Consider the following 24,439-nt stretch of genomic DNA (forward strand, 5'->3'; position numbering starts at 1 on the left):
CATTGATAACAATGTGCGTACTTCTGATTCTTGGCGCAGTGGTGTGGTTGGTACGTTACTACAAGAAATGTCATAACAAATGGATCGAGCGGCGTATCAATGAGTTTGATCTTCGAAGGTCGATGAGTCTATTCCGTCGACAACAACGCGAGTCAGTTTCTGTTCCTGTTGGAGGCACTTCCACGGTGTGAGTGAATAAAGAAAAATAAAATGCGTGTGCGTGAGTGTTGTGGTAACGAATCGGCAGAATAACGGCTATCGGTAACTTGGACAATGAGTTGGTAGTGTAATATTATTTTAAATGTATTTTACTCGCATTTATCTTAAGTACTATTTGTTTTCCTACATTTATTTGTGTTTAGCGTGTTAACTACTAATAGATTTATGTCACTACTGTGGTATGGCTAGTGAGGCTAAGACGATATTTGATGATTTAAAATGTATAAAGGAGTATCTTACGAAGTTAGGCCCTACAAGAAGGTCGCTTAATATAAGAGAGAAAAAAATTGCCGAGGCAAATTTATTATATAATCAATTTTGTTCGGTACAAAAACATATTGAAACTAGTATACAAAGTAAGGAAATGAAAGATAGTGAAAGCAAATATTATTTAAATTTATTCAGTAATATTAATAAGTTATATTTTAAAATAATTCAACTTTGTTCAGAGAGTGCACAGGATAAAATCACCATGGAAAAGTTTGAGTTAAAAACCGCAATTGCGTTATTACCAGTAATGACGGGTGACGAAAATGTCACTAAACAGTTAATATCCAATATCGAATTATACGATTCTATGGTTGATGATGGTGGCAAAAAGCAGTTAATTCAGTTTGTTTTAAAGACTCGATTGTCGGAAAGCGCTAAGCTGCGCATGCGTGATAACTATTCATCTGTTACAGATTTAGTAGCTGATATGCGTACCACGTTATTACCTAAAAAATCGGATACGTCCCTCCAGAGCAAGCTGCAACGTGTGAGGCAGAATGACAGCAGTATTGAAGAGTATGGTAAGGAGTTAGAACAGTTATTCGTAGACTTAACTATTACTCAGGCCAATGGGGATTCTAACGCGCATCAAATTCTGAAGCCAATAAATGAGCGGATAGCAATAAAAAGATTCGCCGATGGCTTGCGTAATAGTCGCCTTAGCACAATAATTGCAGCCAGAAATTACACCACTCTAAAGGATGCCATCCAGGGGGCGCTAGACGAAAAGCTAGCGAGTGGAGGCGAAGAACGAATTATGAATTTCCAACAGCAAAGAGGTAAGTCAAATCGTAATGATGTTCCTAATTATCGTAATAATTATAACAGAGGTGCATTTAGAGTATTTTCTAATTCCCAAAATTTCAATAATCGTGGTCGTGGTTATAATAATTATCGAAACGGTTCGCGTTTTCGCGGTATGTCTCATAATGCTTCTAATTATCGCGGCCGCGGCGGTTTTCGTGGCCCTACAACTTATCGTCGCTCTGGTAAACAACATCAAATAAACGTAGCTCAGTCGAGTGATAGTGAAAATTTACAAACTAATCCACCGGTTAATACCGATATCGACAATAACTTGTTTTTTCGTTCATGAGCATTTTTATTGCCAAAATATTAACTCTATTAATTTAGATGTTTGTAACGGGTCGCGCAGCTGGTTACTTGATACCGGCGCGTCGATATCCATAATTAGACAAGAGGTAGTCGACACATTGAACATTCCATTCCATACAGATCGTATTAAAATAAATGGTATAGGTGGTTATGTTTATTGCGATGGTTTCGTTTATCTTACATTAAGTCATAACAATCTTAATATAGAGCATAAGTTTTATGTGTTTAAAAATTTTACTTGTAGAACGGACGGTATATTAGGCCAAGATTTTTTAAGTAGATTTAATTGTATTTTAGATTATGAGCGTAATATTTTGACAATTAACCATGATTTTCCGATCAGTATTCCCTTACAAATGGGTCAACTGGGGTCGAATAATTATTTAACAATACCGGCGCGATGCGAAGTAACGCTCTTAGTACAAACACATTTACAGGATGAATGTGTAGTCCTTCCTAAACAGTTGAGCGAAGGAGTATTTCTGGCATCTATTTTAGTGAAGCCTAGTAGTGGTAAAATACCATTAAAATTTTTGAATACTAGAGACGTTGATATTTCCTTAAGCTATTTTACGCCTGAAGTTGTATCTTTAAATGAATATTTTTTATGTTCTTTTCAAAGCAATAATTTAAATGCAGAACGAGTAAAAAAGTTGTTTTCTATTTTGAATTTGAAGCATTTAAATAGGGAAGAACAAATTTCCATTGAAAACATCTGTGCAAAGTACTCTGATGTGTTTTTACTGCCAGGTGATAAATTAGGTGTTACTAATTTGTACAAACAGTCCTTATATTTAAAAGATTACAGCCCGGTGTATACCAAGCCTTACAGGCTTCCTCAAAGTCAGAAAACTGAGATTGAAAGACAAATTGGTCAGATGTTAGATAACGATATTATAGAAGAATGTACGAGTGAGTGGTCTAGCGCAATTTTATTGGTGCCAAAGAAGTGCGATAACAGCGGTAATAAAAAGTGGCGTGTTGTTATTGACTATCGGAAATTAAACAACAGTCTTAAAGACGATAAGTTCCCTTTACCCAATATCTCCGAAATACTCGATTCGTTATCAGGAGCAGTTTACTTTAGTCATTTAGATTTGAGTCAAAGTTATTACCAACTTGAACTAAACCCAGAAAGTAGAAAGTACACTGCCTTCACTACAACCAAGCAATATCAAATGAAAAGATTGCCTATGGGTTTAAAAGTCAGTCCCAGCGCTTTTAGTCGGTTAATGACCGTAGCAATGTCTGGTTTAAGTCATGAAAAGTGCCTAATATATTTAGATGATCTGATCTGTTTTGGCCGAAATTTGGTCTCCCACAACAAAAACTTGATTGATATTTTTGAACGTTTACGAAATATTAACTTAAAAGTAAATCCTGAAAAATGCCAGTTTCTTAAGAAAGAGTTACTATATTTAGGTCACATTGTGTCTGCAAATGGCTTTTCGCCAGATCCAGAAAAGACTAGAGTCATTTAAACTTACCCCACGCCGAAAAATAGTGACGAAGTTAGGCGCTTCGTCGCTTTCGTAAATAATTATCGTAAGTTTGTACCACACTTTGCGGATATCACTATACCTTTAAATAGATTATGTAGAAAAGGCGCGCACTTTATTTGGAATAACGAATGCGAAAAATCTTTTAAGTTATTAAAACAGGCTTTGGTTAACCCCCCCATTTTACAGTATCCAAATTTTGAAGATGATAATGAGTTTATATTACACACAGATGCTTCCGGTCTAGCTATAGGGTCCGTATTATGCAATAAAAATGACTTACCGATTGCTTACGCAAGTCGGCCTCTAAATAAACCTGAATTAAACTACCCAACAATAGAGAAGGAACTTCTTGCTATTGTTTGGTCCGTTAAATATTTTAGGCCATATTTATTTGGTAAAAAATTTACTATAAAGACAGACCATAAGCCTTTAATTTATTTGTTTAGCTTCAATAACCCTTCTAGTAGATTGTTAAAGTTTCGATTAGTATTAGATGAGTACGATTACGCAGTAGAATATGTTAAAGGTGTGAATAATGTGGCTGCAGACGCATAAACTCGCATAATTATTACATCGGATGAGTTAAAGAGTATGAATCAGAATGTCGTGAATGTTTAACACGCAATATGTTGAAAAATAAAATAACTAACAATTCTTCGGTCGATAAGAATGAAACAGTGAGTCGGTCTGATCAACCGCAAATCGTTGAAATTCTTAAAAAACCGAATAATTGCATTGAATTAATATTTTCTCGATTTATTCCTCATCGTAACGCGAAATATGACGTAGTTAATGACTTTGTTTATGTACCATCTAAAATGACAATTTTTATAGACCCATCATCTCGATCATGTTTAGCGCGAGACGCTTTTGTGAGAGATTTGGTATCTATTTGTAAAAAAATATCTATAAATGAAATTTATATTAGAAAAACTGACGAAAACGTTAAATATATTAAATATATAAAACTAAGAGTTGTAGCAATTGTAATTGGACCGGTCCGCGGATATTGATATTAAAAGAATTGATAAGAATAGTTAACGACGATGACAAACGAGTCATATTAAATGATTTTCACTTGCTTCCCACCAGTGGGCATGCAGGTACTAGGCGTATGATTAACAATATAAAGAAGTACTACTATTGGCCGAAAATGACTGACGATGTCGCGGAATTTGTAAAAAAGTGCGACAAATGTCAAAAACAAAAACATTCGTTGCATACAAAGCAACCAATGATTATAACCACGACTGCGCAGTCAAGTTTTGATAAGGTATTTTTAGATATAGTTGGGCCCTTAGATAAGGATTACTATAATTACTCGTACATACTCACTTTGCAATGTGAATTAAGTAAGTATGTAGAAGCATATCCTTTATTTAGGAAAGATAGTGTAAGTGTTGCCCGTGCGTTCGTAGATAACTTCATACTAAGGTATGGTATCCCTCGTGAGATCGCCTCAGACAGAGGAACTGAGTTCATTTCCAGCACAATGACCGAGGTATGTAAACTATTGAATATAAAACAAACATTTGCTTGTGCCTACCACCATGAATCAATAGGATCACTGGAGAATTCGCATAAATCTCTTAACGCGTTTTTGCGAATACAAACTGATAATAATAGTAAATACTGGAGTGATTGGCTTCCATATTGGTGCTTTTCATATAATACTTCTGTACATTCAGCGACTAAATATACTCCATACGAACTTGTGTTCGGTAAGCCTTGTAATATACCCAGTAATTTGCAAAATTGTAAAATTGAACCTTTATATAATACAGAAAGTTATCCTTTAGAACTAAAATTTAGACTACAAAAAGCTCAATGTGAAGCTCGAAAAAATTTAATTAAAAGTAAATTAATAAGAAAGTGTAAGTTTGATACATATTTGAAACCAGTATTGTATAAAAAAGATGATTTATTGTTAGTCAAAAATGAAGTAGGAAATAAGTTTGATAATGTGTACCATGGTCCTTATAAAGTTTTAGAAGATCTTGATCCAAATGTAAAAATTTTAAGAAATAATAAACCTGAACTTATACACAAAAATAGGACAAAATTGTATATCATTTAAAAAAAAAATTAAAACTTTTGTTTTCATTTTTTTTTTCTGTTTGATAGGGCGTATAGTGTAAGTACTGTATGATGTCATGTCACTAGATTGTAAGACTATATAAACCATGTACTCTATATTTTAATGGGAATCAATAAACGGTATTTGATGAACTCAGTCGTATCACTTAGACTCCCTAATCGAACCTTTATAATACCTATTCAGTGCTCTTCAGCATAACAATGAGAAAATGTAAGGAATAATCTCAGATGCTTAGTTTTATAGACCTGGATTCTAAAGCCATAGTCATATTGTTCATTTACAAAAATAATAACTTGACAATTATAATTCAAACTATATTTGTTAATAGAATTTTATCTCTGTTACCTGAGCACTTAAAGTAGATTTTATTTTAATCATTTCTCGTAATGAAATCGCACTGTGAATGCTTCCGAATACTCTCGTTAAGGAAAGTGTCCTCACAGCACTTTATCCTTATTCGAGTTTTTAATGCAACTGGAGACGAAAATCTTAAAAGGGGTGATATGTCAAATAGCTTTGGTGGAATAGAGACAAACATATACGAAAACCAATAAAATGAGATCTCCGCTAGTTATTTGCTATGTATGCAGAAATGCCTTTTCTGTTAAGTCTGAAGTCGTAAAGGCTGTGTTAGATACAGCTATCCTGTTCATTTTAATGTTAATAGAAAGAGATGTTAATGGATTTCAAAGTGATCTTTCCTTATACAACTTTTATTTGATATTACAGAATTAGGCTGCGTGAACATAACTTAACTTATTAACTTTGGTAAATGAAACAAACAATTTTAATTTTTAAATATATTAATAAATCTTCTAAGAAATAACAGATTTTTTATCTAAATTATATGTGTTTTTATATTAAAATAAAAATAACAATACATTATTTCGAATATGTTTGGAAATTCAACTAGAAATACATTTTTCAATCAATTTATACTTAACCGGACTTTTTCCCTGTGGATGCCTAGAAGTTAAGGCCTCCAGCCAGGGCTACCACGAACCTGCCCGCCGCCGGACTTTATATGAGCATGGAAGATTGCGACACGATTCGGTTATCATAAAACGAAAAGAGATATAATATAGCTATTAGAGCTACAAGGAGCCCTCTTGTCTAAAGCGTGAATTACGTTAGCTGCAGACAGAGAATGCAAAGGAAACGCTAGAATCACTTAATACTTCTTCTTGATATTTCTTCGGTTTCATGATTACTATAGATTTAATTAATTCGTTTCATTCCTGTGTTCGTCACATCGTGGTTAGTGTCTGTGTGATTTGCAGCGTTCGTTGTTCTTCTTTTCCACATTTTCCATTTCCCTTTTTTTTTCAATGGAAGTTAAACCTCTGGCTGAATGTGTAATATTCCCGACGATTCGGTTTTATTGTACATGTCGTGACGAAGAATTTATCATTCCCGTTTTGGGGATCGACGGCGTAGCTTACTACGACGCGGAGATGTGGATACGCGGCATGGATTACCATCCCGTGGAAGCCCTGTTGTATGGCCTGCTGCCTGAACACGGGTACTTGGTGGACGACGGAGGTGACCAACTGCGTATCTTCGCAAGTGCTCTGGGGCTCGTACATCTTCATCGTTGCCGTTTGCTTCTGGCTGCTCTGGAAGAAGTGATCTTCGATCCGCGATCCACGATTCCTATTTTATCTCTTAATAAATTTTATATGTTTCTTCTCGTTATATTTTCTTTTATACTTCTTGATATCAGTTTTTCTTAAACACAACGTTTTCTTTGTTTCCTTTTGCGCTATCGATGTCTAGATAACCTCTGCTGTGGCTTCACGTAGATTCTGGATACTCGTACGATGGCTTGATAGCCGCCCGGGCGACACGCGAACGCGAATATCGATGTGAGATACTTAGAACCGATCGCGAACCGGCCCGCGAGTATCCTACCGACTGCGCCAATTACGTTAGCTGCAGACAGAGGATGCAAAGGAAAAGCTAGAATCACTTAAAGCTACATTTATTATATTAAAATTAACATTATAAGACCTAAAATCTAACTAACCTAGGTGCGAATGAGTTCGATGTTAGAACTACACTACCTTAATAATCGAGATTATTCTAAAATTAAGATTAATCGAGGTCACGACACGAAGTGATCGGCTACTCAGCAACTCCTAGTTAGGCACGAGGTGGCGGCACGAGGAGACGACATCAGCAGTTTGGATGTTGCAATGTCGATCTAGGTTACACGAGGCCACCGCATGAGTGTTGATTCAGCAAAATAGTATTGAAAGTTAAAATTGAAATAGCCCATGTAGGTAATTGGCTATCATGTCGCTATTCATCCGGTTTGGTGTAAGCAGAATACATAATATCTCCCGTGCGTGCAGCTTGTTGCGCGCAGGCTGTTGAGGCAACTTCGATGACGGTCGGGGTGGACAAGCATAAACACGTTCCCGAGCTACATTAATTAATAAGTAAGAGTAGCGCTAGATATCGAATTTGATGGTATTGTTGTTTACATTATAATATATACCTATATATAATATAATAAGTAATGGGGATTTCTGGTTTACGCACTCGAGCGAAGCGAGAGTAAGTTTAGTGGTCGTGTTCGACAATTTTTCTTCAGTAGATACAATAAAGGGGATAATATTATATCAATAAGTGGCAAAAACACCGTAAAGAATTTTTACTGAGAAGAAGTCATACAGCTTGAAATGAAAACCATATACGGAAGCGCATCGATTAAATGATGTCATACAAATACATCGTTAAAGTAAACAAAGTGCATGAAGTGGTTCGCTATTTTGTTACATATTTGACAATACGTTTGGCTTAGTGTTTCAGACCTGGTCACATCACAATTAAATGAAATATAACTCGTTCATGTACCATCTAAACAAAGTGTTGTGGGTTCGATTCCCACACGAGCAAGTTGATATTTGTTCGGTCTGGTTTTCTTTTTGTAGTTATATTTTTCATTACTGTTAATTAAAAAAAATAAAGATTCTGTAACAATAAGAGCAAACGCATTATATTAAAACAGCCGTTAAATATTAAGCTCTCGAAACAGATCAGATCTGATCAGGTTAGCTTATATTTTCAAAAAAAAAAAAAATTAAAATATACATCCAGAACAGATCAGATCAAATCAGAATATCAGTAGGGTATAATTATAAATGTGTGGTATTTAATATGATCAATGATTGTTTACAGACGCGCTTCGAAACATAACTGCTAACAATTAAAATATAATCAAAACATTATTGCGCATCTGAGTCGATACAGTCAGATCACTCTATACTCATTGTATTAATCATTCGTGTTATTATTGAATACGATATGCAACTTGACAACCTGCATTAGCGGTAAAATTGGGGGTTTTTGCATCACGCAGAGTGCTCGAACGCATTTTGCTCGAACACAGCGAGAGCAAGTGTTATAAGAAACTTAAAACATTATGTTAATTATAACAGCATGGTATTACTGGGCACTGAGTGATGCAGAACACATTATATTAATCAAACTCGAGGATTTCATTCGGTGTTATTACATGTGACACTAGCTGACCCGCGCAACTTCGCTTGCGTCACATAAGAGAGAATGGGTCAAAATTTTCCCCGTTTTTGTAACATTTTTTATTGCTACTCTGCTCTTATTGGTCGTAGATGCTATATAGCGTGATGATATATAGCCTTCCTCGATAAATGGACTATCTAACACTGAAAAAAAATTTCAAATCGGACCAGTAGTTCCTGAGATTAGCGCGTTCAAATAAACAAACAAACAAACAAACTCTTCAGCTTTATAATATTAGTATTATTAGTATTATTATAATATTAGTATAGATTTAAAATATTAGTAAAGATAAGCATAGCTACTCCTCCGCGGAATACAACTGAGATGCAATGTTTTATTATAACAGAGGCATGATAATAAACGTGCTCACAAGTGTTATTCAATGTGAGTATAATGAATGTCTCAACAGGTTATAATTCTATATGCTAAGTAAGTTTACATTTAGACGATCAATCTCTTACACATTATAATGCAACAGATGCAAAACAAGCTACAGCGCATTACATCACGGTACTAAGGAGTCGGATTCCCGTTGAATGAACAGTTGCGAATCGAGCGCAATACTTATTCGATTGTACATATTGTTATTGAATACGATATGCACATTACGATCTGCATAAGCGGAATAATTGGGGGCTTTTTACCTCCAATTATACCCTACTTAATCAAAATTATCAAATATTGCTGTGGGTATTATTATCAATTTGTGTAGAAAAATTGACTACTAATAACTTACAGTAATGGAATTAGAATGGAATGGATTTCTTTTGTGATAATTATGTTTATGACTGGTATAATAATGATATTTTGGTGTAATCCGCAAGGGTGACTTACCTTTTTCTTCCTTTTTTAATATAATATTATGAAGTTTGTTCGTCACATGGATTTTGTGTTTATTATTATCTGTATTATAGCAGGATGGCTGCAGGACGCTTTTGAAAATTATAAAAACACACATACTTACACTATTTTCAAATTTTCTCAAGTTAAACAACACTGAAGACACGTAACAGTGAAATACAGATTATTAAGGACCTTAGATTGGAACCGGGCGATGTCATGGTGAGTTTTGACGTCGAGTCGCTCTTCACAAATGTTCCAATTAAGGAGTGTTTGGACGTGGTAAAGACCAAGCGGCATACAAAAACCATACGGCTTTAGGAAAGGTATGTGGACGACATCTTCTGCATTATCCAAGGAGGTCAACAGGAAATAGATCAATATCTAGAACACCTAAACTCCATTCACCCTAACATGAGGTTCACCTACGAAATGGAGACGGACAGGTCGTTGTCATTCCTAGATGTGAGGGTTGCCGCGAAACCCGATGGATCCTTATCACACTGTGTTTAACGGAAACCGACACACACAGATAGATACCTGCACGCTACATCACATCACCATCCCCGTCACTTGCAGTCCGTTATGACGTCACTGAAGAACAGAGCTCATGACCTCTGTGACCCTGAACATGTTGGGAAGGAGCTGGCACATGTTCAGGAGGTACTACGAATGAACGGATACCACGTAAGTCGACGAAGGAACAGGATCACGAAACGGAGTAAACATCCGGAGGTCAACAGACAGCCCGCCTACTTGCCCTACGTCAGAGGAGTGACTGATAAGATCAGGAATGTATTGAAACAATACAGCATCAGCACAGTGTTCACGCCGGGGGCAAAAGTCAGCAGCATGGTGGGCACACCGAAGGATGTACTACCGTTTCAAACACCAGGTGTCTACAAGATGAACTGCAGCTGCGGTAGTTCCTACATAGGCCAGACTAAGCGGTCGATAGCTGAAAGGGTCAAGTAACATATCGCCGCTGTTAAGAACCGTCAAATTAGCAAGTCAGCCATCGCGGAACATCTACTCGAAGCAGGAACTAATTACTGGATTGAGTTCCATCGCCCTCAAGTCCTCTCCACTGAACGACATTTCTACTCGAGGATTGTTCGTGAAGCGATCGAAATCAAGAAACATTCAAATTTCAATCGGGAAGACGGCTTCAAATTATCCGCGACGTGGAATCCAGTGATTACTTTTACAAAACCTCGCTATGTTTCGCAATCGGGTAGCTCACAAAATAGGGACACGGTTAGTGTAGGGTGTGATGACGGTTGGAAAAATCAAAATATGAGGCTGGATGGACATTCGTTCGCCTCATATACACGAAGTCCTGTCATCGCTGCTCTAGTCAGCCCGTGACCACGGCGAGTGCAACCTGCGCCGAAACGTTAGGCATTTTAAGGTATAATGCGTGTTCGCGTTAATTCCCGTATTCTATTATACATTAAACATGCAATGCGAGAGTTCCAAAGTTATGAGTGAAATACATACAACGCACACATCACAATTATTGTATTCTGAACCATTGCCTTTACTTTGTCAGCAACCTTAACAAATAATTCAAGGCTTATTTGATGAAGGCCTTGCAATCGCAAGCGCATGATTAATTTCCTTAGGTCAAGACGGGGTTTTCATGAGGACATTTTCTTTCAGTTCGGGCAAGTGGTGTGTTGCCAGCAAACAAAAAAATATATATACTATCGATTTACATATTATTTTACATTTATTATCGTTTATTTATATTTTATTCTTACTAATTATGTAGTGTACTAGCTGACCCGGCAAACGTTGCTTTGCCATATAAAAAAAAATGTGTCACTTAGGTGTCAGACTTAGTCAATATGCTCACAAAATTTCATGAGAATCGGTCAAGCCGTTTCGGAGGAGTATGGCAACGAAAACTGTGACGCGAAAATTTTATATATTAGATTATATTATCATAATAATGTATTATCATACAATATGTATGTCTACTGTCGGGCGTCGCGTTGACTCTGGTGATCGCTGAAAATCAGCGCTGTCAAGCGCTTGCAGCAATGTAAGTGCCACAGCATCACGCTGAGCGATCACCATTGTTTTTGTGCAGCTGCGAAGTGCATCTACACACACTTTTTCTTGTTTGTGCATCTAAATTTGAAAATTATTATTATTTATTTGTTGTATGTTGCAAAAGCGTGTTGTACAAAAATAAAAATGTTTTTTACTTTCTTTCTTTCTTATGCTCTTTTCGATTATCACTACGGTTCCAGCATGTCCTGTTCCGTCAGGGTGTGGCGTGTGGTAACACTGGTAGTTCTGAAATCTAATTGAGGTGTTTGAGGTACAGTGGGCTTCAGACACAAGAAGAATGTCCGGTTTGTGATGCACCATAAAGAGTTCCACTTCTTGTTTATTAGGTGCCAAGCCATTGATGTTCCAAGTCGCCATGTTTGTAGTTAGACATGTTTTGATAACTTGTCGACAAGTTTTACCTTGAGACTCATAAGAGAGCTCATTTGTTGAAGTAATATCTCGAACGTTTCGGATTGTTTAAGGATTATTTGTTCGAGAGAAAGCTGGAGTTGGGAAGTATGAGAAAACTGAGTGTCTGTAGTTCCACAATTATTTCTATCACTGTTTTGTGTTGTCAGTACTTCAGCATATGTCTTTCTCGGGGAAGTCACTTGTGCAGTTGTAGAGCTGTCATGCAGTGCCATAGATGATGGAACAGTTATTACGTTTGTTATACCTATATTTTTATTTATTCCTTTATTTCAGGCAACTGAGGCCCATAGTAATACAATAAACAAAATACAACTTTAAAATATGAATAGACTAATACAAACAAAATATAACTTATTCTAAATGACACGTGATGCAGGTGTCGCCTGACGCGTGGTGTCGGGTAGCCGTCCTCTGTACCGCCGGAACACAACACCTCTCGGCCAAAATTCCTCCTTCATGAAGGTCGACAGATGCTCAGTCGGCACTCTCACCACAAATGAATTGAAATTCACATTGTGACAAGACTGCAACTGCTCGACCCTGAGTTTGAAATTGCTTTTCAGTTGGACGTACTCTACAAAGTTTTCGGTCTTTGTAGAGTAGTGCAGGCGGGACACGTACAACAGCGTCGTAGGCACGGCTGGACGCAGCAGATGGTTCGGTCCGGTCGGTGCAGTACCGCAGTCAGCACTGATTGCGACGAGATGGCTTCCTCTTTTTCTTCTCCACCTTGATGAAGCCAACCTTTTTGCACTTAGCCTCGTTCTTCTTATCCTGATGCGGATTGACGTCTGATCTCATAGTGATCTTCTTATCCCCTTTCTGTCGCCACTGTGGTGGTTGTCCAGCGGCAGTTGGGGGCAACGGCCGCGTAGGCACATGTCACTACTTCGACCGATGTTGTTGGGAGGACGGGGAGGGCGGCGGGGCGCGGGGCGACGCAAACAGTTTCGGCAGCTAGCGACTAGACTACAGGCCCATGTTAAAAAAATTATGGGTCATTTAAACCACCAGGTGACCTATCTAGAACGATGTAAGAGCATAAAATGATAAGATTTAGCACTATGCCGTCACTTGTAAGCTGTCCAACTGAGTGCAGGTGAGAATTCGAAAGTACAGGTAGACTCAGTACATTTTGGTCACATATTTTTGTACGGCATTCTTACCACCGATAGATCCATTAAAAATAATAAGAAAACGCACAGTGCCGTACAAAAATGGTGCGTCACGAAGTCGGAATTTTTTAGCTTGTTTTGGAATTATATTATGCATAGGTAATATTTTTTCATGTGCCGTACATTTTCGTTGGTTCAAAGGGAAAAAAAACGAAAAAGAAAAAATCCATATAACGAAATGTAAGGTGAATTTCGTTATATTACATGGAGCGCTCAAAAATGACCAACTCGGGAACCAATAATTTCCGAGAAATATCGTTGGAGTAAATTTCGCGCATACAATGTCACAAACTTACCACTGAAGTTTTCGGTTTGTCGTCGTTTATACCCTGTATAGATTATAGCTTTTGCCCGCGACTTCGTCCGCGTGGTTTGTGACTTAAGACAGAATTTTCATACAAACTTTCACCACCTATTTTTTCCCCTTAGGAGAAGAAGTGATCAAAATCCTTCCTTAGCGGATAACCATTAACCACGTCATAACATCTACCTGCATACCAAATTTCAGCCCGATTCATCCAGTGGTTTGTTGGAGGTGGATTTATCAACATCATTTTTTAGGGGATGCCTACGTGTGTGTGTGTGGCTTTATGCATGCAAAATCTCAGCCCGAGCGGTTTAAAATTGCTAAAGTTTTATACAAACTTTCATCCCTTATTTCATTTCCTTAGGGGTGGAATTTATCAAAATTCTTTCTCTCAGCTTAATGCATGCAAAATTTCAGCCTAATCGGTTCAAAATTGACAAAGTTCCGTATCAATTTTCACCCCCTATTTTACCCCTTTAAGGGAAGTATTTTTCAAAATCGTTTCTCAACAAATGCCTACGTCATAACATCTACCTGCATACCAATTTTCAGCCCGATCCGTTTAGTGTTTTGGGCTGTGTGTTGACTGATCACTATGTCAGTCAATCAGTCAGTCACCTTTGAGGTTTATATAAATATATAGACAGATGTTTAGGGAAGTTTGTTCTCCATTTTCACAACAAGGTTACAAAAATTTACCTTTGCAAAAAGTTTTAATTTGAAAAAGTTTATGATTTATTATGTCGCAATATTGATTACGACTATATTATTGATTGCGTCACATAAGAGAGAATGGGTCAATATTTTCCTCGTTTTTTTTTTAATGTTTTACTGATACTCTGCTCCTATTAGTCGTAGCGTGATGATATATAGCCTATAACCTTCCTCGATAAATGGGCTATCTGAAAGAATTTTTCAAATCGGACCAGTAGTTCCTGAGATTAGCGCGTTCAAACAAACAAACTCTTCAGCATTATAATATTAGTATAGATTTATAGTACTAGTATAGATTATAATATTAGTATAGATAATGATAAAGTATCAATAACACTATGGCAGTCTATCGTAGAAGGTTAACACTTATTATTGAAATGTATTCTTTATTACAAAAAGCAGTAACTATTACTATTTCATTGCACTAAAAACTAAAACGAAATCCATAAAAAAGCGTCGTTTTTGCGTAAGGTTAACTTAAAGGACATGGTCTCGTTTTGTATGGAGAGTGGTTTTAGATTCATAGCATTTTTTAAGCAGCTTAAACTTTTAGACGTGGATAGAGCATAATGAAAAGGGTGTAAAATGACAAAAATAAAAATTATTTAGACCTGCATTTTTTTGTTAATCAATTTTGAAAATTCGTATACTATCAGATTATTATTCAAATAACGGCAACATTATAAGTATTATTTTAATGGCAACATCGGACGCATATGTCGTAGTTGTTATAAATCTGTGGTTGTCATTGTCAAAAGTAGTGTAGAAAAAGAAAAAATCCATATAACGAAATGTAAGGTGAATTTCGTTATATTACATGGAGCGCTCAAAAATGACCAACTCGGGAACCAATAATTTCCGAGAAATATCGTTGGAGTAAATTTCGCGCATACAATGTCACAAACTTACCACTGAAGTTTTCGGTTTGTCGTCGTTTATACCCTGTATAGATTATAGCTTTTGCCCGCGACTTCGTCCGCGTGGTTTGTGACTTAAGACAGAATTTTCATACAAACTTTCACCACCTATTTTTTCCCCTTAGGAGAAGAAGTGATCAAAATCCTTCCTTAGCGGATAACCATTAACCACGTCATAACATCTACCTGCATACCAAATTTCAGCCCGATTCATCCAGTGGTTTGTTGGAGGTGGATTTATCAACATCATTTTTTAGGGGATGCCTACGTGTGTGTGTGTGGCTTTATGCATGCAAAATCTCAGCCCGAGCGGTTTAAAATTGCTAAAGTTTTATACAAACTTTCATCCCTTATTTCATTTCCTTAGGGGTGGAATTTATCAAAATTCTTTCTCTCAGCTTAATGCATGCAAAATTTCAGCCTAATCGGTTCAAAATTGACAAAGTTCCGTATCAATTTTCACCCCCTATTTTACCCCTTTAAGGGAAGTATTTTTCAAAATCGTTTCTCAACAAATGCCTACGTCATAACATCTACCTGCATACCAATTTTCAGCCCGATCCGTTTAGTGTTTTGGGCTGTGTGTTGACTGATCACTATGTCAGTCAATCAGTCAGTCACCTTTGAGGTTTATATAAATATATAGACAGATGTTTAGGGAAGTTTGTTCTCCATTTTCACAACAAGGTTACAAAAATTTACCTTTGCAAAAAGTTTTAATTTGAAAAAGTTTATGATTTATTATGTCGCAATATTGATTACGACTATATTATTGATTGCGTCACATAAGAGAGAATGGGTCAATATTTTCCTCGTTTTTTTTTTAATGTTTTACTGATACTCTGCTCCTATTAGTCGTAGCGTGATGATATATAGCCTATAACCTTCCTCGATAAATGGGCTATCTGAAAGAATTTTTCAAATCGGACCAGTAGTTCCTGAGATTAGCGCGTTCAAACAAACAAACAAACAAACTCTTCAGCATTATAATATTAGTATAGATTTATAGTACTAGTATAGATTATAATATTAGTATAGATAATGATAAAGTATCAATAACACTATGGCAGTCTATCGTAGAAGGTTAACACTTATTATTGAAATGTATTCTTTATTACAAAAAGCAGTAACTATTACTATTTCATTGCACTAAAAACTAAAACGAAATCCATAAAAAAGCGTCGTTTTTGCGTAAGGTTAACTTAAAGGACATGGTCTCGTTTTGTATGGAGAGTGGTTTTAGATTCATAGCATTTTTTAAGCAGCTTAAACTTTTAGACGTGGATAGAGCATAATGAAAAGGGTGTAAAATGACAAAAATAAAAATTATTTAGACCTGCATTTTTTTGTTAATCAATTTTGAAAATTCGTATACTATCAGATTATTATTCAAATAACGGCAACATTATAAGTATTATTTTAATGGCAACATCGGACGCATATGTCGTAGTTGTTATAAATCTGTGGTTGTCATTGTCAAAAGTAGTGTAGGGGTGGGTATGCTACCTATCCCACCACGAAGCCGGGAATTGAATTAGCTACCAAGCAGCACTGTGCTGGATGAATATGGGTGATTGTGGATGATAATTAATTGATAACGCGAAATGATTTATATTATTATGATTTGATAAATTAATTTAATGTAAATTCCTAAAGTAAAGATTTAAAAATTAATCAAATGTATCCGGTCAAAAATATTGAAACGGAAGGCGCGTCAACGGGTGACAACTTCACTTCGATGCGTCTGGGCAGAGCCGTGATCATTATTCATTTGGCAGTGCTACCGAGCGGACGTCACGAAACTGTCTCTCCGTTTCATTATCTTGTACCTACCTACGTTATAAAGCCTAAGAACATTTAATTATTGTGATTTTGTGATTTGTAAAAATAAAAGTGATTAAGTGTTGAAATTGTTGTCAAGTCATTCTGCACGATACCCACATACGCCTACACTATGTCGACTGATAATAACGGTCAAGACAACGCCCTTCCGACATCAGAAGTGGGATCAAACCGTGTAAATGACTTTGAGAAAAATAACGACTCTCAGTGGCGGTTACTTTTTGAAATTCAAAATCAACAAATGCAAGCGTTGATTCAAACTTTAAAGTGCCCGAACGATAAGCAAGACGTTAGTTTGCCGGAGTTCAACCCTGAAAAACAAGACTCTGATCCGCGTTCATGGTGTACAACCGCCGACCTGTGTTTGGATGGGAAATCCAAAGAAGGCAGTCAGCTTATTATGACCATCAGCAAAGCGTTGAAAGGATCAGCATCCACATGGCTGTCGCAGATAACGTATCCGGGTATGTCATGGAGTGATTTTAAGGAACTTTTTGTGGCAAGATTTGTGTGTCTCGAAACTTCTGCAGCTACCCTCATCAATTTAAGTAATGATCGACCAAAGCAAAATGAGACTCATGCTGCGTATGCTAGTCGATTAGTTACGTCCCTGATGAGCCGTTGGAAAGATTTCAGCGTCAAGCAGATCGTAGTATCAACAGTTCTCTCTCATTTGACACAAATCGATAGTCGTTTACAACGTCTAGCATTCACGACGGAGGTCACGACACGTCAACAGCTGCAAAAGGAGCTTCAGGCGTTTTCCTACCTAAAACGGAAAGCACCTACCGACGTTCATAATGATTCTGGAAGTGAGAAACGATTGAAACCATCACCATTAAGCCAGATCAAGTGCCATTACTGTGGTAAACTTGGGCACAAGCAGATTGAGTGCCATAAGAAGCAAGCGGATGCCAAGAAACCACAGCCGTCACTAGCGACAACGTCGAGCTCTGGACAACGACCGGTCGCAAGCAACGTGGTGGTGTGCTACAAATGCAACGCTCCGGGACACATCGCGAGTCGCTGTACTAGGAGCGGGTCCGAGGGAGGTGCCAAGCCAGCGGCGGAGCTTCGTGTCGACCTATGTGCAGTTAACCCTCCGTCAGGAACTTTGACACAATCTGGTACGTGTTACAAATTTGATTTTGACTCAAGCGCTGAGTGCTCTTTAGTAAAAGAGACTGTAGCTAATAGATTTATCGGGAAACGAATCAACAGGGTTGTGTCTCTAATAATAATGTCCTCCTAGCCGATATACGGCTACGGCGGTCAGTTTCATTGAAACTGGCCATCTGTGCAGGACTTTGTTTATAGTGTCCAAGTGTGTGCACAATACACAGGTACACTCTCTATTCCATCACTCTCATAGTTTGGTGGGACGGATAACCGACACGACCAGTGAGAAGTCAGGCGCAGGACCGACGGCTTTACGTGCTTTCCGAGGCACGGAGGTCTTCGACCTCAACTTCCTAACTCCGGGCAATCTCTAAGAAATTCTTAACAGAAAATCTCAGAAAAGACTTTTTGGCCCGACCCAGGATTCGAACCCGAGACTTCTCGCACCGCAGTCGATTATACTACCGACCGCGCCACAGAGGCAGTTGGTATAGGTAACACAAATGTGTACAGTACAGTTCAATTGTTGTGTAAGGTAGAAATTAACGGATTAACGACTGAGATTCTATTTCACGTTTTGCCAGACGTGTACCTTTGTAGCGACATTTTGATAGGCCGTGAGATTTTACATAACGGTTTTCGAGTAAACATGAGTCAATCAGATTTTACATTAACTAGAGATCTAACCGTTAACGTATGTATGCCGGCAGTAGGTAACTTATCATCAATCAATTTTGATTCTATTAACAGTGATGTCCCATTAGATCAAAAACACTTATTAGTTGATATATTACAACAATATTCAAATTTTTTCATAATCGGTTTTCCAACTACTCGTGTAACTAACGGTGAGTTGCAGATTAGGCTAATAGACCCTACTCTCACTGTACAGAGGCGATCTTATTATAAGACGTCTCCTCACGAACGTCACGTGTTACGTGCCAACATTATCAGACCAAGTAGTTCTCCTTTCGCTAGTCCAGCGCTGTTAGTTAAGAAACATGACGGATCAGACCGCATGTGTATTGACTATAGAGAGCTGAATTCTAATACTGTTCCGGATCGTTACCCGTTACCTTTAATAAGTGACCTAATATCTAGACTACATGGAGCTAAGTATTTTACAAAATTAGACTGTGCAAGCGGCTTCCATTTAATACCAGTACATCCAGACTCAATTGAACGTACTGCGTTCGTTACGACCGATGGACAGTACGAATTTTTGACCATGCCCTTCGGGTTACGAAACACTATCTTTATTTTCCAGCGGGCGATCAAAAATGCTCTCAATAAACTTGCACACAAATACGCTCTTGTTTATGTTGACGACGTTTTAATAATGGCTGACAGTGTAGAGCAAGGTTTAGAGAGGTTACGTGAAGTTCTCGAAGCCCTTACTAAGTCTGGGTTTTCCTTTAACCTAAAAAAAGTGCTCTTTTCTTAAAACACGTGTAGAGTTCCTAGGTTACGAGGTTGAAGCAGGTGAAATTAAGCCCAACAGGTCTAAGATCGAGGCTTTGTCATCTCTACCACCACCACAAACGAATACTCAGGTGAGACAGTTCATAGGTTTGGCGTCATACTTTCGTCAATTTGTGCCAAATTTCTCCCAACTGATGGCTCCACTATACACTGTCTGTGTCAAATAGACTAAATAATCGATAGTGGGAAGAAAAATGATTTTAAAAACACATTATAAAGTAAAATGGATGTCTAGGAATAAGGCAAATAATTGGAACGAACTCACAGAGGTCCTGAACCGTTTCACTGCCTGACTTCTCGCTGCAACGGTGAATTTGCTGATCGGTAATGGTTAACATTCGAATCCACTTTAACGGTTTTTTTTGATGACTAATTCTTCTTGTTTACTCCTGGATACCATCCGGCTCGAAGGACCATTGTTCGGGAGCTCAGGTTGTTCTAAATGAATGGACTGTATTCGGTTGATTGATATATAATTTTAAACAAGTAAGTTAAGTCGTCATCTAAACGAAAATCTTGTGGACGCCAATCGCTAGCGTCGTCCGATCGTGAATTGAAGTCCGCCGCCGCCACCCGCCGCGCGCCGGCCACCTCGCCCCGCGCCGCGCCTCAGCCGCCGGCGTCGTCCGCTTGCATGATCACGCGGTTGATGCGTGAACAGGTTAACTTCAGGTAAGTGTCCTTTCGAGTGGAAGCCCAAATGTGAAGAAATGCGACAAAAGGTAATTGAAATTTTAACTAATGAACCAGTTCTTATGATTTACGATCCAAAGTATCCAGTGGAACTCCATACAGATGCCAGCGCAGACGGTTATGGTGCAATCCTGCTACAGTTTGTTGACGGTAAGCAAAGACCCGTTGCCTATTACAGTAGACGCACGACATCAGCTGAGTCCCGGTACCACTCATACGAGCTGGAGACACTCGCTGTAGTCAACGCGGTAAAACATTTTAGGCAATATCTACATGGCCGAAAGTTTGTTGTAGTAACAGATTGCAACTCTTTGAAGTCGTCACGAACCAAAATTGACTAAACACCGAGAGTACATCGATGGTGGGCCTTTTTACAAGCATTTGACTTCGACATTAAATACCGAGTTGGTAAGCAAATGGCTCACGCCGACTTCTTATCTCGTAATCCATTACCAGGTAAATCATCGCTTTCACAGACCTCACGAGTGGAACAGAAACACGTTAACATCACCGAGCTCGCGGATAACTGGCTTCTAGCAGAGCAACAACGAGATGATGAGATTAAAAAGGTAATTATCGATTTGAACGAGGGACGTCTAAATGATGATGTTGCTGGGACGTACGAGATGAGATCAGGTATTCTTCACCGCAAAATACAACGTAATGGTCGAACAAAATGTTTACCTATAGTTCCTCGTGCGATGCGATGGTCTATCATCAACAACGTTCATGAGTCTCTTTTTCACCTTGGGTACGACAAGACCTTAGAAAAGCTGTATCATCACTACTAGTTTGAAGGAATGAGTCGATTTGTACGTAAGTTTGTAGATAATTGCGTGATTTGCAAAGTAGCGAAACCACACTCGGGTAAAATACAGGCTGAGCTGCACTCTATACCGAAAACAGCGATACCCTGGCACACTGTGCATGTTGATGCTACAGGTAAGTTAAGCGGAAAAAGCGACAAAAAGGAGTACGTCTTCGTGTTAATCGACGCATTTACTAAGTATGTATTGTTGTACCACACTAAGAATATAGACAGCAAAAGTAGCATTAAGGCAGTAAGAGACAGTGTAGCCCTGCTTGGAGCCCCGGTACGTATAATTGCTGACCAAGGCCGCTGTTTTGCCAATAAGGAGTTCAAGGAGTTTTGTGAGAGTAAGAATATCAATCTTCATCTCATCGCCACCGGATCATGTCGAGCAAATGGTCAAGTAGAGAGAGTAATGGGCGTATTAAAATCTATGCTAACCGCCGTAGAAACTGACAAGAATAGGTCCTGGCAAGATGCATTGGGTGAGGTACAACTTGCACTTAACTGTACCGTTAATAGAGTCGTGAAAGCAAGTCCATTGGAGCTTCTCATAGGTAAGGTAGCGCGTCCCTTAGATTTAATGGCGAATGATAATGACGAGTCTTTGCCTTGATGAGGTTAGACAAATAGCGTCCAATAATATTGAGACATCCGCACGTTATGATAAAGAACGTTTTGATAAAACGAAGGCGAGCGTTAGTAGATTCTCAGTCGGTGAATTCGTTCTTATTGAAAATGAAGAACGAAATCAGACTAAGTTAGATGTTAAGTTCAGGGGTCCATTTCAAATTATTGAAGTACTGGAGGGTGATCGTTACGTACTAAAATCATTGACTAGTAATCGTACTTACAAGTATGCACGTGATCGTGTAAGGAAAATGCCTGTGGGACAGGTAACAGTTGACTTAGATGAAGGTGGAGACAGTGAGTTGGATTAACTGTGTTAATTTTTACTGGATTTTTATGTCGATGGTCAGTCTGAGACTGCACCAGAGTGCCGTAGCTGTAGCCCGTTAGAAATCGGCATCTACTACTAGTTAGTAGTCCGTGGGTAGGCAGCATGCGGTAGCTCTGGGTGGTGTGGTCGGGTCTAGCCTTGTAGCGAAGACCGTAGAGTCATGGGACGACTCGGCATTCCAAGTTGGAAGTGCACCTAGAGCTGATACGCTCGCTGAATCTTGTGTGTGACCTTAACTGCGAATAAAAACCCAGTAGTAGAGTTGATTAGATGTAATTGTTGATCGTGTATAAGGAACGCTGGTTCCTTCCGTCTGTCACTGTTGCTTGGCCCCAAGGTATTTAGTGCATGGTAATTCCTACTCAATTAATTTTATGATTAGCCCGAAAGATAGTTCGGTTTGTTAGTAATTATGATTACGAGATGTTAGTAATAATAAAAACTAACTTTATGAGAGTGAAATCCCTTATTTAATTGACTGAAAGCCAATTAGAGCTGTCTTCAATTAGTTGGTGAGGTATGGCCGAGCGGTATTGCTCTCTTCGTGATTTTGTTGCAGATTAACACACGAGGACGTGTGTCAGCGTAGGATGGCCGTGTCGTATCCGGTCAAAAATATTGAAACGGAAGGCGCGTCAACGGGTGACAACTTCACTTCGATGCGTCTGGGCAGAGCCGTGATCATTATTCATTTGGCAGTGCTACCGAGCGTACGTCACGGAACTGTCTCTCCGTTTCATTATCTTGTACCTACCTACGTTATAAAGCCTAAGAACATTTAATTATTGTGATTTTGTGATTTGTAAAAATAAAAGTGATTAAGTGTTGAAATTGTTGTCAAGTCATTCTGCACGATACCCACATACGCCTACACTATGTCGACTGATAATAACGGTCAAGACAACGCCCTTCCGACATATATATATAAGTACAATTAATTAAAGAAGAGTAATAAGCAAGTTAAAAGAATTTATGCAGAGCAACGCGTAGCTAGAAGGACGGCGAAGAAGTGCCCGCGGTCCAGCGCTCAAGGCCCTGCGCACGCGCCGAAGGACGGACAGCGGTCAAACTTGCGGCACGTGTAAGCAGCTAAGTTGTAAACAACTGTTGGCCCAAGTTGCATAAGCGGAGCGGGTAGCGGGCGATCTTGACGCGATGTTCGCTGATCGTTGTCGTGGTGGTTGATCGCCACAGTACTCCCCCCGGGAGACCGTGACTACGGGCGATAATAATCCGGGAAGCGAACTCTTCTGCCGCTAGAAGTACGTTTGACGTCATCATCGACCTGTTCAGCTGGAACCTGGGCCTCCCTTGCGATGTACGCCGGTTTGAGCCGGTCGATGGACCCAGTCACCGACTTGTTGTTGACCTCTATGGTGAAGTACTTGAGTTGTCGGCTGACAACCTTATAGGGGCCAGCATATGGTGGTTCCAAGGCACCTCTCACGCGGACCTGTCTAACAAAAACGTGCGAGGTTGTGTGTAGGTCGTGTGGCACGTAGAATGATGACGCGCTGTGCCAGGAAGTTTGACGTGGAGACAGCTTCGCCATTTACGCGCGAAGACGCGTCGCGTACTGGGTGACGTCAGCCGTTAAGTAGTCGTCATCAGGGCACAGGAACTGACCGGGTAGGCGAAGAGGCTCGCCATACACCAGCTCAGCTGAAGATCCTTGAAGGTCGCCCTTCCAGGCGCTACGCATGCCTAGAAGTACCAATGGCAAAGCTTTGGTCCACTAGGAAGCAGGAGCGTGGCACATGAGCGCTGCGTTGAACTGGCGATGAAGGCGCTCAACTATGCCGTTGGCTGCGGGATGGTAGGCTGTGGTGCGGAGATGGTGCGCACCAATCAAAGCAGTGAGAGCCTTGAAAAGGTGGCACTCGAACTGGCGGCCACGGTCGGTGGTCACCCGCTCAGGACAGCCAAATCTGGCTATCCAGCCAGACACAAGAGCAGCAGCAGAGGTCTCGGCTATACTTCCTTTGTGATGCACTCAATTTGCGTGAAAAGAAAGCTAAGGGTTGCCAATCTAGTCTGTAACTAAAGCAAGTTCAGCGGATGGGTCAGAATGAGAGAGCAATGTAGCCTGCGATAGAGTAAGCTTACACTCGTTAAAAGCTTGCGTCATCTCCGGAGTGATAGTAATTGGCTGCGAACCTTTAATGCGTGGACCAGCTAGGATGTTAGTAAGCGGTGCTTGAATATGAGCGGAATGGGGAATAAAGCGGCGGTAAAAATTAAGCATACCAAGAAAACGCTGAAGTGCCTTCACAGTTCTCGGCGTTGCGAAGTTCTTGATAGCTTCGACCTTTGACTCCAAAGGCTTCGTATCAG

The 24,439-nt window shown here is 39.1% G+C and overlaps 1 pseudogene; it reads left to right on the forward strand.

The window, feature by feature from the left end:
- The first annotated feature begins 17,151 nt into the window (after nt 1-17,151).
- On the forward strand, nt 17,152-23,190 carry LOC142985944 (uncharacterized; annotated as a pseudogene).
- Nucleotides 23,191-24,439: the final 1,249 nt, after the last annotated feature.

The sequence above is a fragment of the Anticarsia gemmatalis genome, chromosome W (assembly GCF_050436995.1).
Source record: "Anticarsia gemmatalis isolate Benzon Research Colony breed Stoneville strain chromosome W, ilAntGemm2 primary, whole genome shotgun sequence".
NCBI classification, from domain to species: domain Eukaryota; kingdom Metazoa; phylum Arthropoda; class Insecta; order Lepidoptera; family Erebidae; genus Anticarsia; species Anticarsia gemmatalis.